A 26,211-nucleotide genomic window follows, 5' to 3' on the forward strand; every position below is an offset into this window, starting at 1 on the left:
GTCTCTGAGCCATTCAGCAAATTGACTGAAGCAACTTGCGTACACCATTCTTTCTCTTGTACTGTCTTGTTATGAACCACAATTTTATTGAAGTGAGGAAAAGGCATTAGAACAAATTTGACAATGTTCTCTGGCTCACATTTTCCATTGAGAGACATCCTCAGAGTGCCAAGATCCTCCTAGATATTCTGACTCTGAACCAGGGGTTCTTAATGAGGGGTGAAGGTCAGGTTACTTATGATGTTTCTTCAAAATATACTTCCCAGAGTTCCTAAATCTGTAAACCCAGTTTATATAAGCTATTGGAAATGCTTCTCAGCAAAATATTGGTAAAGACCCACTTAGGGTACCTGGGTGGCTCAGTGGGTTAAGCCTCTGTCTTCAGCTCAGGTCATGATCTCAAGGTCCTGAGATCAAGTCCTGTATCAGGCTCTCTGCTCAGCAGGGAGCCATCTTCCCCCTCTCTCTGCCTGCTTCTCTGCCTACTTGTGATCTCTCTCTCTCTCTCTCTGTCAAATAAATAAATAAAATCTTAAAAAAAAAAAAAGACCCTCTTAAAGGCTATTGCATTTCTTTGTTACTTTATACATCTTATCAATATTTTATTTTTAAGACATACATACATGTATATGTGCATATGCCCCCCCCTTCCCCCTTGATTAGAATCTGTTTAAACTGACATTTGTCTTTGAGTGTTTTAAACTTCAGTATGGCTCATAAATTCTGGGTAGTGATGATTATCCGCTTTGACTCAGAGTGAATTTATTTGTAACTGGATCTAGTGGAGGCCACAAACTAATTATTGCAACCGACCAAGAAAAATACAGGGAATGAGGAAATGCCACAAGTATTGACAATATTTATTGTAGCATATGGCTAATGTACAAAGAGGTAATAGAATGATGTATCTCAGGGGATCATTCAAAAGGAAAATTACTTAAATTAACTTTTCAAGCAAACCGAATTATGCATTATACCCCCTCCTGTAATGCTATACAAAGTCAATGTTTGTGAAGAGTAGAACTGGAGGCTATAAATCAAGCCTTTCATAAGAACTGTTGTGTCTGCAGAGATTTTTTTTTTCTTTTGCATTTCTGCTTTTAGATGAATGAAGAATTTTCTCAGCAAATTATTAATTACTCCTTCTTGCCTATAGAACGGAGTTCACTGTAGTTATGTAGGAGTCAATGGTATTCAAACTGCAGCTTTTGATGAAGTAATCGGCCGCTTCTGGGGCCTCCTTCAGCTGCCCTGGGCGTGCTTCACATGCAAACGACTGCCAAATGGATTCTTTCGACATTCCAGCCAATTAAAATACATTTAAAGTGCAGCTGGTGGAGAGGCAAGCCGGTCGGGCGGTTGTGCAGAGAACTTCAGGGCAGGGAGACAAAAAACAAACTTTGCAGAGAGCCCAACTTGGGCAGCCCAGCCTGGCGTTTGGGGGCAGTGGAGAAAGTCACAAAAAGAGGCTGTCTTTAGCTCTTGTCAGAATCAAAGATGACACTTTGCGCGCCACCTTGAAAGACACAAAGGAGGGAAGCATGTTTGTTAGGGTGTCAGTTTTCTCCCCTTGCCTCTTGAAACTCGGTGCGTTGGCTGGTTGCCCAATGTGGTGCTGCATACAAATATTGACAGAACACAGCGGTGTTTGTTAAACCCCGGGCTGGGGAAGCCGGTGATTAAAACTCTTGAAGGAAGATCCGAGAACCCCGGGAACGCTCATCAATAGCCTTAGAACATTGACGAATGAAAGAGAAAGCACTGAGTGGGCTAACGTGAAACACTCACCGTCCCTGTCTGCTATGCCTGTTCGGTAAGGACAGAATTTTCTTTTCTCTTCCTTTTTTATTTCTTCTTTAGTATTTATGTCGGTGCGGAGGAAAGAGTGTCAGCCGTGCTTAGCGCTGGGCTCCTGAGCTCTGATGTGCACGGTGCAGGGTTTGCCTGGGACTTTTCTGGAGGACGTGAGGGGATTGCTGTGTAAATAGACACAAGGCATTACCCAGCACGTGGAGCCAGCCAGTGCTTTGCCAGAATTCAAAGTGATACATTTTTAAATGTTTGCCTCCACGGGTCTGTCCCCAGTATTTGTTGCATGTGTCCAGGTGTCCCGAGATGGATAGCGGGGAGATTCCTCTGGTGAACCAGCAGTTAGGAGGTACAAGACTGTTTAATTTTTATTTTCATTTAAAACCTTCCCTGGCGCATTCTGCTCCCGCCCCCACACCTATGCAGGCAGAAAGCGTTTTCTTCTTCCTAGGTTACTGTTCAGGCAAGCACCAGCATTCTGTTTTACTCAAGCAAGTCCGAAATGTTTTCAAATGCTTTGCTTTATCTTGCCTTTGATTAGAGAAGCTGCCAGATTAGGAATTTGTTTGGAGTCCGTCTTCTCTTAACGCTTTAAGGAGGCAGCTGCGTTTGGACTATCTCTGTGGTTCTGGAAGCTCACTGAATGCCCCGCTCTGTGCATCGTTCGCAGATATCCATCTTAAATTCCTGAGAATGCTAAAGTGAGAGTATGGCTGAGCCGGGACATTGATTCCTACCCATCAATTTTCCGGGGAAAGACACACAAAGTTCCTGATTGTTTCCGATATTAGCTTGTCACGGTGGGCCCTTTGGGGCTTCAGTTTTGTTCATTGCAAACAAAGAATCTTGCACATTTCACGGTGAAGGATCACGTTGCAGTGTCCTGAGCTCAGTTAAATGCGCTTTATTAATCTTTAATGTGCCAGTAGCTCTGAGGCTCTGCCAAGCTGAGACTTTCCAAAACTCTCCAAGCTACCTGCTGCCAAGATAAACGGTGGTAGGCCCAAAAGGGATATTTTAAGGAAACTTGCAACAGCAAAGTTTTACCCATTGAGTTTCTCTTGAGTCAGTGAAAGAAATCTTAAATAAAAGAGATTTCGGCAAGAACTGCTTCAGCTCTGTACCCTCTGTGTACGAGACCTGCTGGTAGGAGTCCGCCTCCTCACACGGCGGTCTAGGCTCCACGTGGGAGAGAGAATAAGGCGCTCTACTGTATGGGGGTTGGGTGGTGTTTATGAAGTGGGTGCTGTGTAAAGGGAGACATGTGTGAATGCAGAAGGCTTTCCTGCCTGTGGCAGTGTCTGAGCTCAGAGAAAAACAAGACTACACATGGGACGGGCCGCTTGTCCAACACAACCGTTTCAGACATACCAAAAGAGCCACAGATGGGCAGTGGTCACAGAAGTACATTGGGACTTAGAAATCTAACTTTGTACAGAAGAAAAAAATGGGACAGTGTGCTCCAGGGAACGGGGCACTGAGGTGACTTGATGACTCAGAGGGCGATGTGGACCTAGGTTTGACTAGGTCCTGGAGAATGTAAGGCTGTGGCCCCTTAGGGCTATAGTTTGACTCATCAGGCCAACACAGGGTGAACGGTATCATCCTCATTATTTGAGGATGCAGATAATAGACAAAAGGGACCCTGCCCTTTAATAGTGACTTAACCTGCCAGGGTCGGGTCGGGTCAAACTGAGGAGAATGCTGAATTAGGGCTAGGAGGAGCTTTGAGATTTGTTTCTGACTTAGAGTCACTGAAGCAAAGACTTTACAAATACTTGCAGGCATGATGGGTAAGGATCAAGAGTGAGGGATGGTCTCAATTAAGCAGGAAGTTTTTTTTTAATTGAAGTATAATTAATATACAATGGTTAAACAGATGGATTTATTGCCTTTATTATTTTATTTTATTTTTTAAAGATTTTATTTATTTGACAGAGATCACAAGTAAGCAGAGAGGCAGGCAGAGAGAGAGGGGAAGCAGGTCCCCTGCTGAGCAGACAGCCTGATGGAGGGCTCGATCTCAAGACCCTGAGATCATGACCTGAGCTGAAGGCAGAGGCTTTAACCCACTGAGCCACCCAGGCACCCCGATTTATTGCCTTTAGAATCTAGTACAGTCTCCTTACTGTGGCCTAAAACTGAGTTGGTTTATCAACCTGCATGACAGGCCAAAATCTGCCCATACTTTGTTCTTATAAATAAAGTTTTATTGCAACACGGCCATACCCCTGTATTTACATGTTGCCTATGGCCACTTTTGTGCTGCAACAACAGGGGTGTATAGTTTCAACAGAGTACCTATAACCCCCCAAAGCCTGAAACATTTACTATCTGGCCTTTCACAGATAAATTTGAGAGGCAAGACATGGAGAACAACACTTCTCCAATGCTGTGTGCTGAAGGACCAGTTTTGTTTTGGTTTTTGTTCAAATTTTCAGTCTGTTGTGGAGTGATCGTTTTCTTAAATGTGATAAAAATGTTGCTTGACTGCTGTGACAATGTCAAACTGCTACAACATTTCTAAACATTTACTCCTATGTTTTGGACTTCTCGTGGGTCCTGGACAAATGGTTTGCAGACTGGCACCAGACTGGGCCAGACTCTGAGTGGCTGTAGAACCTGCTTGGGTTTCTAGTCTTATCTCATGCGCTTTGTCCCCAATCTCCAATCATGCTGTTGTTCTTTCTGAGGATGGAATACAACAAACTCTTTTCCAAATCTGGGTCTCTGCTCCTGATGTTTGTTTGGTCCAGAAATCTCTTTCCCTGCCTTCTCTTAGCACCTCCCTTCCCTAGGTCTTGGTTTCAATTCACTCCCTCAAGGAGACTTTGGAACGAATCCCTCTGAAAAACCTTTCCTCATCTTATATCTCTCTCCTTTTAGAGCACTTCTGACAGTGAATATGTGCCTTTTTTTTTTTTAATTTATCTTTCTATGATATGTTTTCCTGTATTGCTCTGGAGTCATTAACAGATAATACAATCTATTCCAGCTTGTTTAAGCAGGAAGGGAGTTCACACTGGTTTTAGGTGACATATGCAGTCTTACAGGAACTGGAGACTGGCAGAGCTTCTGAGCTAATGCTTGCAACGGCACAAGAGAATTGGCCACTCTGTCTTGGTCACTGTACAAAAGTCAAAATTGGGAAGTTGATGCCACCACTGCCCACTCTAGGGTCACACCATCATCTCCTCCACCAAAGTGGGAATCTCTGTTTCTTGAAACACATGAAGCTAGGGACAGGTTACTGGGACTTTGCTAAAGAGACTACATGATACTTAACCCTCTGGCAGGAGCAGTAGAAATGCAACATCTACCTCATGATCTTTTACTCTGACTTCAAAATCCCACTGATGGGGGTTTTCTGAGTGAAATCTGGATCACAGCAGAGCCTAAGCTCTCAAAGGGTTAGGTAAAGTCCATCTTAGTTTTTTCAGTCTCTACTGCTAGAGTGGAGTCACCAGAATCTACCGCCATATCCTCGGGGAAGGTAATGTCCATGAGGGCAGGGGACTTGTCTTCTTGTTCATCACCCTCTACCAGTGTGAAGATTATTACCCAGCATGTGTAGGGGCAGCCGGGTGGCTCAGTTAGTTAAACCTCTGCCTTCAGCTCAGGTCATGATCCCAGAGTCCTGGGATTGAGCCCCAGGTCAGGCTCCTTGCTCAGCAGGGAGTCTGCTTCTTCCTCTCCCTCTGCTCTTCTCCCTGCTTGTTCTCTCTCTTGCTCTCACTCACTCCCTCTCTCTCAAATAAACAAGTTCAAAAAATCTTAAAAAAAAGATTAGTGCCTGGCATTTGTAACATACCCAATAATTGTTGATCATGGGAATGCATGTATGAGTTAGTGAATGACATGTTTCTTGGAAGTCTGATTTATAGGAGGGTAGCATGCGGTGTACATGAGAGAGATTAATGCAAGTGTATCAGTTTGGGAAATGTCTCTGTAGTGAGAGATGGAAGACTACATATAGACAATGCTCTCACTTTTGAAACATACCTTGTTTTTCAAAATGGAAACACACTCATGTAGCTTCAGTGAGCCAGTCTGTTCAGAGATGGGAGCTCTCTGGTTACTTCCTTGTATTATCATTTATTGAGGGATTATTATGACATATCCACTACACTAAGGGCTACCTATGCATTAACTCATTCAATCTGAAAATACCTTTATGAGGTAGGCATTATTTCCATTTATTCAGAAGAAGCAGAGGCTTTGTTCCTCTGATTTCCAGAGTTGCTATATTATACTATTTTAAATGTCCATCTTTCAAAAAAGCTGATGAGACATACAAAAAACCATGAAAGTATATTACATAGATGGGGCAAAGAAAGCAGTCAATAGAAATGATCTTTGAGGAAGACCCAGTATTGGACTTACTACACAAAGATGTTAAGCCAGTGATCATAAATATGTTCAGAGAACTAAAGGAAGTCATGTCAAAAGAAACAAAGGAAAATATGAGAAGAATATATCAGCAAATAGAATATGAATAAAGAGAAATTATGGGAAAAACGAATAGAAATTTTGGAGCTATAAAGCACAATAACTAAAATGAAAAGTTCACTAATACAATTCAATAGCAACTTTTAGTAGGCAAAAAATTCTGAAAACTTGAAGACAAATCAAAGGAGATTATTCAATATATAAACAGAAAGAAAAAAAGAATGAAAAAAGGAAGTAGAAATTCAGAGACTTGTATTACACCATCAAGTGTACCAACATGTACATAATGGGAGTATGAGAAGGAAAGGAGAAATAGGAAGGGACAGAAAGAATACTTAAAGAAATAATGCCTGAAAATGATGATGTAAAACATGAATCTACATATTCAAAAAGCCCAATGAATTCCAAGTAGGGTAAACTCAAAAAAGTTCACTCTGAGCTATGTCATAATCAGATTGCCAAAGTCCAAACAATCTGGAAAGCAGCAAGGGAGAAGTGTATGGTATTGTTTCACTAATATTAAAAGCAGATTTCTCATCAGAATCCATGAAGTCTAGAAAGCCAGAGGATGACACATTTAAAATAGTTAGAGAGTAATAGAAGAAAAGTCTTTTCAACATAATGGTTCTGGGACAGAGGTATATCCACAAGTAAAAGAATGAAGTTGGACCCTTAACTCATACCTTATACAAAAATGAACACAAAATGGATCACAGAACTAAATGTAAGAGGTAAAACTATAAAAAACTTACAAAGAAAACATGGGACTAAATCTTCATGATTCAGGATTAGGTAGTTTTCTCAGATATGACACCAAAAGCAAGTGATGAAAGAAAAAGCAGCTAAGTGGGACTTCATAAAAATTAAAAGCTTTTGTGCTTCAAATTACATCATGAAAAAAGTGAAAAGACAACCTACACAATGAAAGAACATATCTACAAATCATATATCTAAGAAGAAATTTGTATTCCATACAATGGAATATTATTCAACAAGAATACATAAAGAACTTCTACTACTCACTCATAATACTCAAAGTAACTCGTTTTAAAAATGGGCAAAGGATTCAAAGTAATTTCAAAGTAATTTCTCCTAAGAAGATAAGCAAACAGCTAACAAGCACATGGAAATATGTTCAGCATCGTTAGTCATTAGGGTAAACACAAACCAAAACCAAATGAAATACCACTTCATACCCGCTAGGATGACTGTAATTAGAAAAAAATAAACAATAATGAATGTTGGTAAGGATGTAGAGAAATTAGAACCCTCACATGTTGCTGGTAGGAATGTAAAATGGTACAGCCATTTTAGAAAAGATTTGGCCATTTCTCAAAATGCTACAAATAGATCTCCTGTTTGATGCAGCAATTCCTCTTCTAAGTATATATACTCAAGAGAATCATACATGTATGTACACACAAAAATGTTTACATGAATGTTCTTAGCAACATTATTCATAATTACCAAAAAGTGGAAAGAACCCAAATGTCTGTCAACTGATAAATGGATAAACAGAATATTATCAAGCCATATAAAGGAATTAAGTACTGATACTGCAATGTGGATGTACTTTGAAAACATGCTACATGAAAGAAGTTAGACACCAAATGACACATATTATATGATTCCATCTTGTGTCAAATATCCAAAATAGGCAAATCTGTAGCTAGAGAAAGTGGACTAGTGTTTGCTGGGGGCTAGGAAAAAGAGAGATTGGGGAGTGACTGATAATTAGCATGGCATTTTTTTCTAGGATAATAAAGTGTTCTGGAACTTGGCATTTCTTTTTGGAGTAGTAAGATATTCTGAAATTCCTTATGGTGATGGTTGCACATCTCCATGAATATACTAGAAACTATTGACTAGTGCTCTTTCTTTGAAAAAGATAATTTTACTGTTTGTGAATTCTTTTTTTTTTTTTTAAGATTTTTATTTATTTATTTGACAGAGATCACAAGTAGGCAGAGAGATAGGCAGAGAGAGAGGAGGAAGCAGGCTCCCTGCAGGGCAGAGAGCCTGATGTGGGGCTCGATCCCAGGACCCCGGGATCATGACCTGAGCCGAAGGCAGAGGCTTTAACCCACTGTGCCACCCAGGTGCCCCCTGCTTGTGAATTCTATCTCAATAATTTTTTTCTTAAAAAAAAATCCTCAGGGGAGAAACCAGAGTAATTGGACTCCTCCAAGTCAGGTTCACCGTATCCATTTCTGAGCGTAAGACAAGAGTGCAAATAGAGATTCATATGCCACAAGTCAAATGTTTTAAAATTGTGAATCAAGCATTCACTATCTTAGATGTGTCTTATTCTCTTGCATTGACAAATGCATTTTCATCCAGGAACGGTTCTGTACAGTTGGCTATGGGAAATCAGTAAAGGCTTTAAGAAGAACAATGATGTGATGATATCATCATTTCTGAGGCAGCCTTTTCAAGGGAGAAGAAAGCCTGGGGATGGTAGCAGTTAGAAAGTGATGGTGATCATCCTCCCAGGAATTGAGATGGACAAAAACCAAGGTAATACTATGGAAATAGTGTGGCAAATAGAACAGGCACGCTCAAAGCTGGGTCAGCACAGATTGACGTAGAGGAGGAAGAGAGGCGAGGAACTAGAAGGAAGTGAATCTTTAGAACTTCAGTGACTGAGGCTGGTGACCTCATTAACTACGAACTAAAAGAAGCAAATGGGAGTAGAGGAGCCTTGAGAGCTGGGCTTTGGGTATGTGAGGCTGAGCTCTACACAGAGTATAAGGTGGAAATGACCAATTAGTATTTAAAAGCACATGCTTGGAGGATAGAAAAGAGGTCTGAGTTGGTAAAATGATTTAGAAGTCCTTGGAAGTGTCAAAGTCCCAGGAGGGAGTAAGAACCAAATGGGAAAGAAACACAACAGAGCAGTACCATTAATAATCAGGCTCCGAAATGTTCCTGCTAATACAAAAGACAAAGAGAATACCGTTTGCAAGACACTGTCATGCTGTGTGGTAGAGTCTCAATGGTGAGCTTGATGCTTTTGGTTAGAAAGTGGTGATTATAATGTGATCTGTAACCAGTAACAGGTGGAAGAACACACAAAATCAGCCAAATCATACTGGAAAAGACATAGAACTGAACTTTTCATTTATATATAAATTATAGCTTATATATAAAAATACACATATAACAAAAAATACATTACTTCTACAGTTTTGCTTGTTAGGATCCTTGATGTGATTACCTGTGTTTGAAAGAAGAAGAACATGCTGTTAATTCTTAATTGCTTTAACTGGGTGATGATACTATTTAATGTTATTATTGGATTTATACCTTGAAAGTACTTCGGAACCATTAATTAGACATTCGTTATCAACTCTCTGCCTTAGACATTACTGGCTGGCTTGCTGCTGCCATTCCCCCACGTGCTGTAATTCATGCTCAGTGATGTGATTTGTTCACTGGGAAAAGCACCTAGAACTGAGAACCTGCTGGTTTTTGGTTATTGAAAGACCATTCATTGAGTTTGGTGCTGCAGTGTTTTGTTGGTTTACTTATCGAATAAGTAACATTTGCGTGTTTTCCCGGGCTTAGACTTCCATCTAAAACACCTCTCTGTACTTTAATTGGCAAAACACAGAAGCTATTCCTGTTTCCTGTCCTCCAGGCTTGACTTCAGGAGTCCCTACTCTCACCTCGTCACCAGGAAGAGGCTGTGTTGTGTCTTTGGATTCACTAGCACTGTAGTGTTTCTAACAGAGGCGGGCATCTGCACAATAAGCGATTGGACTTAGTTGGTAGGATATGAAAAGGTTAGAAGTTGAATGTGTTAATCAGCTTTCTTATTTTCAATTAACAGCAATCACATATTTTCAATGAACTGTGACAGAGCTAGTTTTAGGGCATATTCTAAAAGAAATAAAGATTGTATGCCTCTCCATTTAGTTCTATTAAAATGTTCAGGTCTTCCCCTTCTTTCCTGGCTTCTAAAAATCCTATGGCAGGACAGACTGTCACCTGCCTCTTATTTCTAGATCGTGCTCTTCTATGTCTTGATCTGCCTCCTATTGTAATAATCTGATTAGGTTTGAAATGGGTTGTTATGAGATAGGTTTTCTCATAATCTGCTGGTGGGAGTATAAATGGACATGGCTTTTATTGAAAGCATTTTAGCAACATGTATTAGAGTATGTTAATCTAGTCTATTTTAATCATATCTGTTCAATAGAAATAATATATATGACATAGACAAATATCTACTTATAAAAATATTCATTACTATATTATTTATAATGATAAAATATGGAAAACAACTGTCTTTCAGTAGAAGAGTGACAAAAAACATTGTGGACTAGAGAGAGCTCTTGTAAATCAACAAGGAAAAGATGAGTATCTCAATAGAAAATAGTTAATGGAAATGAAACACAGTTCATAAAAAAAATGCAAATGGCTAAGAAGCATTTGAACAGCTGTTCAATCTCATTAGGAATCAAAAGATACAAATGAAAATAATGATATATTATTTTAACTATTAGGAAGGATGAAACTCTCTTTTGATGAAGAGGTAGAAATCAGTCATTCTCATTTACTCTTAGTCGAAGTGTAATTGGCACAAATGGGGGAGGGGAAGCAATTTGAATGGGAGAGAGCATGCTTTTGACTCAGTAATGCTTTTCTAAGATTATATCTTAAAAATAATCAACAAGTCCACAAAGAATATGCATAGGATGTTTATTACAGTCACATTCCTGCTAGTGAAAACTGATAGTAATAAAAAACCCATTGGTAGGTGATTGTTAAATATGTAATAGTTCAACCACATGAGGGAATACTATATAGCCATTAAAAACTGAGATAGCTGTAGGGGCGCCTGGGGGGCTTAGTCTGTTAAGTCACCAACCCTTGATTTTAGCTCAGGTCATGATCTTGGATTGGTGGGATCAAGCCCCACATCAGGCTCTGTGCTGTGTATGGAGCCTGCTTGAGATACATCTCCCTCTCCTTCTGCCCCTCCCACAGCTGTGCACATGCACACACTTTCTCTTTCAGAAAGCAAAGGAACAAAGAGAACACCTGATATAGACCTAGTTGATAGGAATGAGCCTATGATACAGGAAGTGGAAAATGTAGGCTAAGTATAAATGTGTATCATGAACTTATTTTAAAAAGGCATATCTTTATCTGTATAGATGTGCATATAAACAAAATTTTGAAAGTCCAACTGCTGAAATGATACAATAACTTTTCTCTTACTGTGCATTTTTGGATTGCTGAATTTGTTCCTAATTCATGTATTTTAATATCATAATCAGTAAAATGCACCTTCACCATTCACCACTGTAATCCAAGAAATAAAATGTTATAATCATAAAATGAAATATTATATAGCCAGTTAAAATAGTAATTTCAGACAAAATAGTCAATTAAATAAATACATAAAAAAAGACTGGTGAAGAAATTCATCAAATATTAACAGTGTGTATCTATGATACATACCTACAATAAGAATTATGGCCATAACCAAATTATTGATGATAAATACCTATCATTTTCATATTTGGAAAAAATTTAAATGATTTAAAAGGCTTATTCATTTTGTGACCAATTTCTGCATAGTCTCCCCTTTTTAGGTGCCACAGGTCAGAATGTCATAGATACACCTATAAATATACATGTCATGATACATGTCCTGAACCAGTTACAGAATGCTTGTAGGTGGACACTTTTATACCAGTGGGCAGTGTAGACACTGTGGCAGGCAGAGTTTGAGGTAGCTGGGTCTTCTGGAGAGTTAAAGAGAAAGGTTATCGACATACTTAAAACACCTCTGTACATTCCATGAACAAACCACAGACTGAATTAAATGTTAAAAACAAATTAGGAATCATATGATCCCACTGACCCTAATTTGATCATATTATATATAAAGTTCTTATAGAAGAAGAGATGGCCCATTTTCAGGGAGGAGATGGGCAGTTCTAAGAATAGCCTTTTATATATACATATATAATATTTATATTTTATATATATACACATATATATGTGTGTGTGTATATATATATATATATATATATATGAAGATTCAGCCATCACTAGAGTCTTTTAGAATCCCAGGGAAGCAGAATGAAGGGTCAATTGTCAGATTTTTTTTTAACAATGATCTATCTTCAGAATTTTTTCTTCAACAACTAGGAAAGCGTTCATTTTCTTATTTCAAACCAATTAAATATTCTGGATGAAACAAGTCATTCATGTGCCTATGACCCTTTAGAGAAGTTGTTTTGTTAAATCTGGATTTGCACTGTTTTAGTGTATTTATAAATGGTGAACTCAGTTTCTGAAATTAAACTTTTTATTTGCAATTTTCTAAAAGAAAAAAAAAAAGAATCATATTATCCTATTTGCTTTTTCAGGGAGTAAATTTGGAAAATTTGCTAAGGCATATTTTTTTTGGCCAAACCATTCAAAGTAATTTAATAACGTACTCCCTCCCCCCATGTCCCAAATTATCTTAAATTGATTTAGTCCTCTCACCTTCTTAGAATATAATCTTTGGTTTTCAGAACAACCTTAGGAGTCAGGCAGGGTAAAATATCTACATTTCACAGATAAGGAAAGAGCTTCCGAGGTTCAATACATTGCTCAGGATCTTAAACTAGAAATGTGAAGAACTGAGGTCTGGACCCACACGTTCGGACAGTCCTGTTATTTCTGGGACTTCGATCTGAGTTCAGTGTTTTCAAAGACAGCTTTTCTACTATACATCATCACTCTACTTCTCTCTCAGAAGTTTATGATGCCTTTAAGGTAATTTCAGGATTGCACCTGGATCCATTTTCTGACAAGGCCCCAGTGAGTGAAAAGGGAAGGAGAATTCTAGCCAAAGGAATGACTTTGGTAAGGCATCAACCAGAGGAAGTAGTTTGGGAGTGGGGGCGGGGGGGAAGTGGGTAAGGTCTCAAACCCAAATGTTCTCTAAGGCCACACAGGTGGGTATACAAAAATGGAAGCCGGCCAGCCACCAGAAAAACAAAACCAGTTGCATGACAATAAATGGGACTGTCCCTGGATCTCATTGTTGCAGAGGGACAGGGATTCCTGAGGATGTGGGTACCCTGGGGAATATGTCCCGCTGAATGCCTAAAGGACGGAGCTGTTACTCAGCACCAGCACCTGCTGCCAAAAAAGAGCTGGCTCTGTAGCTGTGTGTTGTAATTATTTAAAAGAAACTGGAAATCTGATTTTTAGGTAAAATCCCCTCCTTTTAAATGCTAGCTATCATTTCAAACTAATAATCTGTAGGCCGACTTCAATATATCTGAAGGCCATCAAAGCCCCTGGAGTTGAGTTGCTGGTTTGTGACCTCTGGGGCATATTCAGTCTGGAGGGTTTCCAAGGCTCCTGACTGATCAAATTCTGTTTCTGTTTTCTTGATGTGTTAATTACACCACTGTGATTCTTGACAGTTGTCCTTTATCTCTTTAGGAAAATATCCTGCTTTTGTCTTCACACCCATGTCAACCAGCCCTCCTCCACCCTGGTTCTTTCTCGCATTCCTTCATAGAGGTAGGAAGACAAGGGTGTACCTGAGAGGATATACCCACGCGCGCCCCCCAGAACTGTGTGCGTAAATAGTAGACTGCTGTGTGTAAGTGCTGAGGAATGGCCCTCAGGGCTTGGGAAAGACGTGCTTTAATTAAGTTACATTTCTGACTTTAATTATTGTCTAGACGAGAATTTTTTGCGAGACTGTAAATGGAGGGGTGGTGGCTCTGTGATACAGATCACTCAGGTTTCCTTTGCCTGCAAGAATCTAGTGAGAAGGTGCCAGGGGAAGGTGAAAAGATGTATGGGCAGTGGTGTAAATTATCATGTTGAATCTGCAAACCAAAAAGAACATTCGACTATTGCCTCGGCCTGAAATTGGCAAAGACGTGTCCTCATTCCACAGAAACCATCACCAAAAAGGTAAAATGTACATAAAGCTGACTCTTGTCTCTCTGTCTCTGTCTCCCTCTCTCTCTCTCACACACACAAATACACACACCACACATTAACTCCGGTAGACATTATAATACATCTCTGGGGGGCATTTTGACTTTGGAAATAATTCTCTTCATAATCCATCTTGGGGCTAATTTTTAATATTTTAACATTTTAAATATGCAGTGTTTTTCTATGTACAGTGTGTTTTTCATAATGATTCTTTATAGAATTTTTGGAAAATACCACAAAGCGTAGGAAAGAGGACAACATTATGATACATAACCCAGAGATGTTCACTGTTACAATATTGGTGTATTTTCCTAATCTTTTTGCTATGCTTTTATGAAAAACAGACCAATGAACAACAACAAAACCAAGTAGCAAACAAACCCTTGACTTGATACAAATGATTCGAATATCAGGAATTCGGTTTTTGTGGCAAATTCATTCGACATAAGTCAGCAGTAAGAAAAAAAGCGCTGAAAGGTGAGGCCACAAGAAAGAATTCAACTCCTAAGAGAGGAGAATGAGCCCTTCCTCAGCATTTTCCGTGCATTTGGACTGAAGGGATAAAGTCCAAGGACAGGCCCACTGGGGGCAATGCATACAGTGGTGACAAGGTCAAGTGCAGGTGAGACACGCGTGAACACGGCATACAGCCCCTGTGAGACATCTGGAGGATTCTTACGAAAGAATGTCTCAGTCCAGTGGCTTTGGAGAGGAGGAATTCTTGTACTAATGCAGCCTGAAGCACCTCCATTAGTCACTCTCGCTAGCACATTCTGCCTCATCAATCATAAATAAGAGCAACACAATCTAGACTATTTTGAGCATTTTCTCCATGTGCATTTGTGTGCAGTGGTTAGACCTGGACATTTCAGCACTGTCTCATTGAATTTTTAGTAACTCTGTTGAGAGGTCATTCACATACCATTGGAAGACTATAATTTAGTGGGCTTTAGTGTATGTCCAGGTTGTGCAACCATCACCAATATATAGTTTTAGAACATTTAGAACTCCAGAAAGGAACCCTCTACCTATTACCAGTCACCCTCTTTCTCCTCTGATATGCCATTATATTCTTATCAGATGTATGTTTTGTAGATATATTCTCCCATTCTGTGTCTTGTCTTTTCATTTTTTGTTGTTGTCCTTTGACCTACAATAGTTCTTAATTTTGTTGAAGTCCAATTTATCTGCTTCTTTCTTGTATTGCTCATGCTTTCTTTATTACCTCTACAATCCGTTGCTTAATCCAAGGGATACTTCCGTGTTGCTTCTAAGAGTCTGATAGTTTTAGCCTTCACATTTAGCTCTGGGATCCCTTTAGAAGCCATCTTTATATGGAAGGAGGTAAGCAAAGGTCACCTCCATTCTTGTACAGGCAGAGATCCTGTTGTTCTAGTACCATGTGCTGAAAAGACTATCATGGCATCATTTAATATCTGATTTAATTTTCACAATAGTCCCAGGAGTTAAGAATTATTGTCCCTGTTTGCAAATGAGCAAATGGGGGCTCAGGGAGGGTACGTGTCTTGTCTGAGCATCCTGAGGAATTCAAGGAGGGAGCGGAATTTAATTTGATTCCAAAGGCTGGATTCTTCCCACAATACCAAAATGAGCATCTACAAGGTGCCACGTAGTAGTAGAACAAACATACACCAAAGAGTACTCATCATCTGATGCCTTTAAATTTTTTTGCAATTAATCTTATTCTTCATAAGGAGCTATCAGTGCCAGGAGCTCTGGGGCTAGGAAAGATGAATAAGCACAGTCCTTATTTTTTAAAAGCTAATAATAGTACACTAGAAACAAGGGAATTTCCTACAAGTAGGATAGCTGTAGAAGTCAGTATTTTTGTTCAAAGCAACCGAACCCCGTTAAAGGAGCCGCAGTCAGAGGCTCAGAGAATAAGCAGGAGACTGGAGAACCAGCCAGGAGACTGGAACCTAGGCAAGTCCAGTGGCTGGGAAATAGGAAGCTGGCAACGGTCTTGGGCCAAAGGAAGTAAGACCAGGACAGCACAGCCATTGCTGAACACTATGGAAGACTGTGAGTGCGCCTGATTGTCCCGGGGTCTTGTCTTCCACTCGTCTACATCCGGAAACAGGTGGGAGCATCTGGCCGGATGAGCCAGAGCTGTGTGCCCACACTGTGGGGGCAGGGGGCTGAGGGCCACTCCAGCCCATCCCTGTCACATGCAATGAGGAACCTTCCAAAGTGACAGGGACGAGGATGCTGGAAATGCCCACTCCCCAGGACAGCAGAGAAACCACTCTTCCCTCGGCCGTTCTCATTGCTTTCTTCTTAGCGGTGAGCCACAGAGACAAACTGTCTTCATCTTCTTCATCCTCTCATTATTTCCCATGACTCGCTTTTCTAATCTCCCTGTGGTTAGGAGCCGTATTTCACGCTCCACTACTTCACAGCTCTCTTTGCGCTTTAAGTAAAGTTTTGAGGGATGTGTTTTCCGATTGCTAGCGATTCCTAGGATACCCCAGGGGCCACAGTCAATTCTTCGTAACCCACATGTAGATTCTCATCAGCCACTTTCTAATCTTACACCTAATTTTCCTTCCATCCCCAAACGATCCTAAGGACCATCCCCTTATCCGGACCCACAGGGAGCATTAACCTCTAGCATCAGTTGAATGCAAAAGAAGTTCTAGGGTGGCTGGAGGTGGTGAGGTCTGTTAGGGGAAGGCTGTAGGCCGAGTTATGGCCTTAGCCTTGCCCTCGCATTTCCACTAGTATTGCCTTTATTTTGAACTTCCCAACTCGTTAAGGTAGCTCTTTTTAGGGTTTCTTTAATCCATCCAAATTCTGTGGAGTTTTGGGTTCTTTCCCTTGTTTATCATCAGGGGTCAGAAATGGTTGTCTTTTTTGTTCTATGAATCCCAGGGGGGAGAAGACTGGAATCCCCCAAATAACTGAGCTCTGACTCAGTGCTTCTAGGACCTTCTCCCTCTGGCCTCTCCCAGCCCCCATCGCCACTTCCTGCAGTCAACAGAGCACTCAGTACTATGATCTGCTCTCAATAAAACTATCTCTGACCACGCCGCAAAGGAGCACCAGGTTCTTACTTAAATTATACACATTCAGGATGAAGGTTGCTAGACACCACGAAAAACATTAATTCATTGCCATGTCTTGTACTGCTGTAGTTTTCCTCACCTTGGAACTGCTGCCTTTAACGTCTCTTGATTTTTCTAAGAAAGAAGACATCCACATTTTTGTCTTTGGAAACATCAGCTTTTCTGAGGGACAGGAGGAGAGAAGGGTCATGTTTAAGAAAAGATGAATAAGGGTAGTCATTAATTTGTAAAAAGTTCTCCAAGGCTGCATGCTTAAAGAGTATTTTCCTTTTGAGCAGGAATCATTACCCTTGATTGAGTAAAACACACACACACACACAAACACACACACACACACACACACACACACACACACACACATTAAATGGGTTTCAGTGGTTTGAACTACCAACATTACCGATGACTGGTTGGTTAGCCGGTAGCCAGCCACGTGCCCTTCTTCTCCAGCACATACATCATTGCCAGGCTTGTTCTTACTTCCTGAGCAGTATGGAGAAGTGGGAGGAGGGGAAGCCCGTCAGGGTACACAATGAGGTGGGTTGTGCTGATGTCATGGGGAGATAAAGTGGTTTTGTGATGCTGGGGTTGGTGATGAGAGAATTGGTTGGAGAAATGTCTCATGTTTATTAAAATTGAGTCCCAGGAGAAATAAAAGAAGTCTCCTATTGTGATGATTTAAGTAAAATCCCCTTTGTATTTAGAGAGCAGTCTGATGGAGACAATCCTCCACTTGAATCTTTTTATTTTAATTTGGACTTCGATTGCTGATAATTCCTTGCTTCATTAAGACAAGGCCCTTTCAGTGCCAACTCTGCCTGGAAAGAGAGAGAGCAAGCTCTGGAGTAGGGGAGGGGGGGATTGTTTTTACTATATCTTATGACCGATTTAGGCTTATCTCCCTCTCTTGGTGACTACTTTCTAGACCCCATGCACCAAGCAATGATCTTCTGTCCCATTTTCCGTTCTGTTAGTGTGAATCCCGATGGTGAGATTGAGCACCTTATTGAACACTTATTGAGCACCTACTGTGTGCCAAGCACTGTGCCGACAACAGAATGTAATAGTCAGTGCATTAGTGTGTAGCATGTGACAGGTGCTTTGTTCATCTTGGAAATAACAGCTTTTCCAAGGGACAGAAGGAGAGACGGGTCAAGTTTAAGAGAAATAAGGGCAGCCATTAATTTATAATAAGTTCCCAAAGACTGCATGCTTAAAGGATATTTTAAGCATTAATCATTACCCCTGATGGAATAAAATACATATATAAAATGTATATAAAATGGGTTTCCTCCTCAAAAGATGACTATTTTGCCAGTAAGACAATTGAGGCTCAGTGAAGTTGAACCACTTGTCCAAGGTCAAATAACTAATAGGTGGTAAGACTCACAACTTGAACATAGATCTGCTTGTCCCTACAACCCATATACATGTCATGGACTGATTTTTAATATACTCCCTTTTTCTACTTTTATGGTGTATGTTGTATTTGATTGAGAGAAGGAGAGACATTAAAACCTTTGAAAATTTATGAGAATCAATATCTACCAGCTATCTACCTTCTCAGGGTAGGGAAGATTCAGCAGCCAAGGCCCCCCCTGTGAAGGCTGTGATTGCGGTGCTCTGATTCATACTTTTGGTTGCTAAGCTCCATCCTCTGTGGTCCCAGCCCTACAGCCCTGAGTGCACAGGCAGATCCTCTCTAAGCTCTTCCCACCCCATGTACCTTTTGGATCTCCCTTTGCTCTATTGTCTCACAGATGGGATCTCTGAGTTCCTGCTGCCGATCTCAGCAGCTGCTTCTCATTTTGGCACCTGCAGTTTTCCTTGTTAGCACCACTGTTTCTATTACCCATTACTTTAAGGACGACACTTAGGGACCTTCGGGATCAGGTTCTTCCCTGGGTTTGGGGAAGGGAGGACAAGGTCATGGTCACCTGTACCATGAGAATCTGGATCGTGAGAATTCCTAGTAAGACTAGTTCCCAAATCTGTCTCAGACCAGTGCTGATCTCAGTGTGTGTCTAAGGTAAAGTTGAAGAGTGAACAGGAGAAGAGTGGAAAGTTCAACTTCTCCTGACTTTATTAGGCTCTGCTCTCTCCTGACTTTGACTTTGCCCTCTGGTCCTAGGCTAGTGTTTGCATTCTAACTTAGACCATATTAAAAAAGAAAAACTAAGTCAGAAATGAATTTTCAACGTGGGCACGGTGGCTTATGTTAACTTAATATAATTTCACCCCCAGAAAAAAGCACGTATGTTGTACTTACCTTTATTGGCCTTAAAACCAGGACTTTAAAAGTAGGTATTTGTGTGGAAACCCGCAGACCAGGAAAAGTGAATGATTTCACAGCAGCATGAACTCAAATGGAAGATATCGAGGGTAGTGTTGTGTTGGGGAGAATATTGCTTCATAAGATGGCCATGATCTCACCAACTGTGGGAGTAAATAATATCCTCATTTAGAAATGTGGGAGTTGAGCCCAAAAAAGGGCTGAATGAATGAATGGGCTGAATCTCCCTTTCCCAGAGTGAAAGGGCTGAATGAGGTCTATGTCTGCTTACAGTTAAAGTTCTCAGCTGAAGGCAGCTTGGACTGAATTGGAGTCATAACTGTTGAATTGCCAACCCTCATGCTTCTGCTATATGATGCATCAGTCTGTCCAAGACCCCCGTTGAAGGTTATGGCACTTCCAGGGTATTGAAAAGACCCAAATTAGGAAGTTCTATAATGGGAAAGAAGACTGGATTTACGGCAGGTGGTTCTTTTACCAAATTCACACATTAAACTACTTCTCATGGCAACTCAGCCCCACTGAGGCACTCATCATTCATTGAAAACTATGAAGTTCCTACTGTGTAGCCTGGTATTGTCATGGACACTGCAATGGTTCTGTGAAGATGACACAGTCACTGTCATCAAAAAATTCTCATCAGTGAGACTTTAGGAAAAGATAAGACATGAGCCACATCAGCCCAGAACCAGGATCTACAGAATAGAAACTGCTCCAGGAGAGCCACTGGGCTGGACATGGGACTTTGGTGGTATAGGAAGGAAATCATTGCTACTGAGCCAGGACATAGAAGAGGCTGGGAGAGGTGCTACTGTTTACCTCAGTATAATCCTGATAATCCTGAGTCTAGAGATTTGAGGAATTTATTTAACTTGCATATGATGTAGCAAAAGGAGTGCTGGCCTCAAAGACCAGAGAACTTTAGGTCTAATCACCACCAGAACTTTGCCCCCTGTCTCCCTACCCCCACCTTCAACATTCACTTTGGAAAAACGATCAAAGCATTCTGGGTCTTGGTTGTTTGATCACTAAAATGGTACTGTACTTCCCGGAAGGTGGAGGACTGGACCACCTGATCTCCTTAATTTTCTTTCAGTTCTCAAATCTATGATCTTATTTCTGCCTTTCTTTGTTGATAAAGGCAGCACAAAGGCTGATTTTTGCAGAAGTGTGTCATTTATTTGCTTGATTAAATCCAGTACCTACCCTTGGACATTTGAATAATAGCTAACTGGTCCACAGGATCTGGCCCTAGATATTGCCAAGTTCCCTTGAATAAAGTCTTTAAAATGTTTTGAAGCATTAAGAGAAAGATTATTTGTAGAAATTTATGCCCACTATTTAACCATCTGAATGTATTGATGAATTGGAGATTCATTGTCATGGTGTTACCTTTAAAGAACATTTAAAATGTGTTTGGCAAATGAGATCGACTCATGTTGATTGAAAAATTCTCTGGTTTGTTCCACAACAGTGATATTGGATTAACAAGTGTCTATTGAGTGCCCCTGTGTAGGAAGAAGTAAACGGGGCTTCATTGTTTAGGAGCAAAGAAATAGAAAGCATTCTTTTTATCTTCAAGAAACTTACTATTTATTTGAAATAAGGCATATATCTGAGAACAATTATAGAGGAGTGCGGCAATATAGTCCTTAATATGCTTTGAATTGAAGGCACGTGTTCCAACTGTTGGCATAGCAAAGAAGACAATATAGAAGGGACGTTTATGTTGTTTTGAGTCTCAAAGGAGTGGATAATATGTTTTCCCAAGGCCTTCTCTAATACTGAAATTCATTTCAAAACCTTAAAGCTAGAGTCAGACACAAATTGCAGCAAGAGGAGAGACCATGGACTAATCCCTAAAATTGGGGACATAGGAGATAAAAGAGAAGGGCAACGGGTCAGAACATCCCTTGGCAATGCCTTATGGGAAGCAGGGACTTGATACTCATTAGTGTGATAATTCCACATGATCATGTTCTTTCTCTACTACCGATCAGGAGACTGAAATTCAGAAAGACAAAATAAAATTTTTCCCAGTTAGTGAGGGCTGGAGGTGAAGTTGTTTCCAGGTCTACCTGGTTAAAAAAAAAATGAAATAGATAAGAATAAAAAAGAAAATAAAAGAAAGAAAGTAAAATAAAATATAAAATAAAATCTCAGTGTGAATGGTAACAAATGGTCGAAGTTGAATGCAGGTCACCGATTCATCCTTAAATTAAACTCAGTGACATAATAATTAGCTGAGATCACTATCGATTTTAAGTGTACTGGAGAGATAGAAATTTGGATAGAAGCTGCTCAGGCAATGGATTCCAAGCCTGGGAGGAAACCTGTCTATGCTTCTTATTCCCCCAGTAGTTTTTGTGAAGTTTTTTGGCCAGAGGGAAACTACAGAGCAACTTGAAAGCTATATAAAGCAAATGTGTAATGGTGTTTGGCAATGTTCTGAAACTAGCTACCAAGAATGCATACTACAGGGAGGAATGAAGAACCGATTTCTGGCTGAAATCCACTTTGAATGGAAAAGCTTTTAATAGATGAATTCTTCTTCAGTAAGTTGTTGCTTTCCATTTCATTGCCATTATTCGCTGTTTCATTTGTCAATCTATATGTGTGGACATATGTGATTGCATTGGAAGGCAGTAGAAACTATGTTTATGAGCTATGTGTTCTCCTTTCTTAAAGAGTAAATATCTGACTTACCACTCTGCACCCTCTTCCCTTGCCTTGTGATTATCCTGTGTTCTGTATAACATGTAGTATGTATCTTTCTCTATTAAAATTTGAGAACTTCGTTTTCCCTATCCAATCGTTCCTAATTAGAAATTACATAGGTCAATCGGAGTCCTTCTAATCTACTGTTGTAAATATAAGAACTGAACTTCATGTGCCGATGAGGTGCCATTCACAGCTTTTGTAAAACGGTGACTCACAAAGTCATGCCTGAGTAGTCTTGTAGGCTTGTCAGATCAAGAGACCATCTCCTTCAGGCCATACTCTCCCACTCAGATTTCTTGTTTTCCTGATTTCTGAGGATGTCTCCGGCAGCTGTTCCTGCCCGTGGGCCATGAACTCTTGTGAGTGGGAGGGAGATGCAGAGTTACTGCAAAGTGTGTGTCAATTCAGATGAACCCCAAGCAACCATATGTGTACTCTGACTTTTCAAAAGTATATAGAATTAAGTGGTATTATGTTTATACACAATATAATGAATGAATGAATTTCAGTGGCCTTTTAAAATATTTCTAAACTCAGAGTAGGGTTTAATCATACTCTTTTTTTCTGAATCAACAAACGGTAAAAGTGCATAATTATCACATAGAAGTTTGTAAAAGGTTTTGAGGTTAGATTAAAAAGGAAACTTCGTTATCAAAAAAGAATTATGTTCTACCTCAACTCAAACCATTTAAAGCATGTATACCAGTAGCCCCCGGAGTATGGAGTTCCCAAACTTAATTGACTTATTTTCCTCTACTTTCCAAAGCAAAGAAATGAAAGTCTGAAAAAGTTAATTTTCTCCCAATATTTTTCTCTCTCTTTTTTCTATTTCTATTCTCGTTCTATTGATTAGAAACGTTCTGTCATTGTATTTTTGTATTGTCCCTGATGCACAGAGGAATAATGGTCATGTTTTATTATTTATTACCTTTGGCTATTAGTTTTAGATAAAACTTTTTACCATGTTATGGAAGTACTCTTCTATTTCTGATTTGCCTTGAATTAGCAAGACCAGGAATGGATGCCGAATTTCATAAATGTCTTTTAAACATCTATTTAGAATGCCTGGTGGCTCAGTCGGTTAGGCGTCTGCCTTCGATTAAGCGTCTGCCTTTGGCTCAAGTCATGTGCCCAGGGTTCTGGGATCTGGTCCTACATTGGGCTCCTTGCTCAGCAGGGAGCCTGCTTCTTCTCACTCTCCCCATCCTCTGCTCATGCTTTTTCTCTCTCTCTGCCAAATAAATAAATCAAATCTTTTAAAAAATTAAACATCTGTTTAGATGTATATGATCTACTTGACCTAGTGTTGTAATAGATTAAATCACATCAACCACTTCTTGTTTATGGTTCTTTCTTACTTTTCTGAGCTGTAGGCTTTGATTTGTAACTCTTTCAAAAATTCATAAATATCATCCTTACCACCATCATTGTACTTTTGCTTTGCTATTATTTGCTAGTTTCATTCAGTTTTCCTCTGAGGTTTATGCAAGTTTCCTAAAACGAATTTGGAGGGTTTTCATCTTTTTCTGTGTTCCAGAAACGGTTTATATATACCAAGCTGTAATGTACAGTCATTGAGCCCATGGGCTTTGGGGAACATACATAGATTTTGGTTCAAACCTTGGCTTGTTCACTTGCAGGTCTTCTAACCCTGGGCAAGTTATTTAACTTGTCTAAGCATGAGTTTCATTACCTAGAAGATGTAAACACAAGCACTTATAGTACGGAGGTGCTGTGGGATTAAATGGGATTATATAGGCAAAGCCTTAAGAGATGTGTTTGTTGCTAAGATAATGGTGATAAAGATGGTGAAGTAGTGATATTGTTATTATTGCATGGAAGTGATCTTTTCCTTGAAATTAGTTATGTGTAGTAATGGAACGGCTTATGAAAAAAGAGTTTTTGGAGGCACCTGAGTGGCTTAGTCTGTTTAGCATCTGACTCTTGTTTCTGGATCAGGTCACGATCTCAGGGTTATGGTATCAAGCCCCAGGTTAGTCTCTGTGCTCAGTGTGGAGTCTGCTTGGGATTCTCTCTCCCTCTTCCTCCTGCCTCTCCCCCATTCTCCTGCTCTCTCTCTCTCTCTCAAGTAAATAAATACTAAAAAAAAAAAAAAAATTTTTGACATTTAACTTTCCTTTTTAATTGGTCTGATTTTCCTATTTTATCCAAGTTAATCTTAATGATTATTTTTCAAGAGAAATTTACCTCTAGATTATTGAGATCTTTAAAATTATTAGGCCAGATATAAGGTATACTTTGTGAAATATGGATCTCGCTATCTCAAAAAATGTTTACATATATATATTTGTATCCATGTTTGTATTTATATAGAGAGATCTATCTATCTATACCCATATCCACTTTAATTATTATTTTTGAATAGTGTGATTTTTCTTTTTCTTCATACTTTTATCATAGGATTTTGTTCTTATGGAAATAAGAACAAATGTTTGTTTTCAAGTTGTTTACATTTCCTGCTTTTAAAATTATTTTCTGCTTCAAGCCATATTAATCTCCTTATGTTATTCCTAAATTTGTATTTCTTTCTTTTTAGAATATAAAGATCTGGTCATTTATTATTTATTCTTAACTTCTTAACTTTTTGACTAATGAAATAATTTAAAGATATTGGTTTATTTCTTAGTACAGTTTTGACTGCATCCCACAAGTATTTCTATGTTGTGTTCACACTGTCATCATTTTTAATTATTCCATTATTTTATAATTTTAGTTTTGACATTCTCTTTGATCGAGAGCTATTTAGAAGAAGAATTATAACTTCTCAAGTTTTTGTTTTGTTTTATTTTGTTTGGTATCATTCCAGAGTTTATTTCTGGTTTTCTTGCAGATGTCAAAGAATAATGCCTATCTTTTGCTTTGGTAATTGTGATTTTTATTTTGATCATAATAAATGATCAGTTTTGCTAAATGTTCTATGATCAGTGAAGAGAAAGTATGTATATTTTTCGTAGATCATGGAGTTTGTAGAATACACAGAAATGCCTATGTGTAAGACACATACACACATACCCCAACATACATTATCAATCATTATTATTTAGATCTCGTTACTTTTTTTTGTTACTTGTTGTTTCAAAAACAAAAGAAGGTGTAAAATCTATACATTTTCCTTGCATTATGATTCTATAAATTTTTCCTTGTATTTCCAATATTTTTCTTTTTGTACTTTTGATGTTATCTACAGCCTGAATATCAATGACTATCAGATCTTGTTTATACTACTGTTACAAATACTAAAAAAAAAAAAAGTGTTCGAGAAAGTACCATATAGCAGATATTAAGCTGGGAATGAATGCCACTAAATGAATTTTTTAATTACTACTTACAACAACTTAATAAGGTAGGTACTTATATTATCACTTCCAATGAGGGCTCTGACAGATTGTATTCATTTACAGACACACAGATAATACAATTTTTTGTTTGACATAATGCTTCTTTCCTTTAACACTACTTCCTTAATGTTAATTTGTGACCTTGCTTCCTTTTTGTTTGCACTCACCTTGTATATGCCTGCCTATCTTTTAACATTTAATCTTTATGTTTATGGTATGGTGTGGGTGTATAGTTACTATCCACAAAGAAATACCTGTGGGATGAGCAGGTCTTTCAGAGTCACTTTGTTTAGTGTGTATCTTTCCTAGGAGGCGTATAATTGGATGTTGTTTATGATGAGTGTGAAATGGTTATTAGGGGAGTTTAACCCACTTACAGTTATTGTGTTAATGATATGTTTGATTTACTTCTGACATTAAGTGTTTTGTTATTTTTTTATGTTTCCTTTAATTTTCTTTTTTGCTTTTACTGTTGCCATATGGACTGTGAGTTCTTTGATTAAATATCCATACAAATTGGTTTGGAGGG

General features: G+C 39.2%; 1 protein-coding gene across 2 annotated transcripts in view; it reads left to right on the plus strand.

Moving 5' to 3' along the window:
- Window positions 1-1,342: 1,342 nt before the first annotated feature.
- The window catches only part of NCKAP5 (NCK associated protein 5), a 949,833-nt gene continuing 924,964 nt past the window's right edge, over window positions 1,343-26,211 (plus strand). For both annotated transcript variants that reach the window (XM_059394413.1, XM_059394410.1), the window contains exon 1: window positions 1,343-1,813. The gene's annotated coding sequence lies outside the window, so the exon portion shown is untranslated. The remainder of the gene's footprint in view (window positions 1,814-26,211) is intronic.

The sequence above is a fragment of the Mustela nigripes genome, chromosome 3 (genome assembly GCF_022355385.1).
Source record: "Mustela nigripes isolate SB6536 chromosome 3, MUSNIG.SB6536, whole genome shotgun sequence".
Lineage (NCBI taxonomy): Eukaryota > Metazoa > Chordata > Mammalia > Carnivora > Mustelidae > Mustela > Mustela nigripes.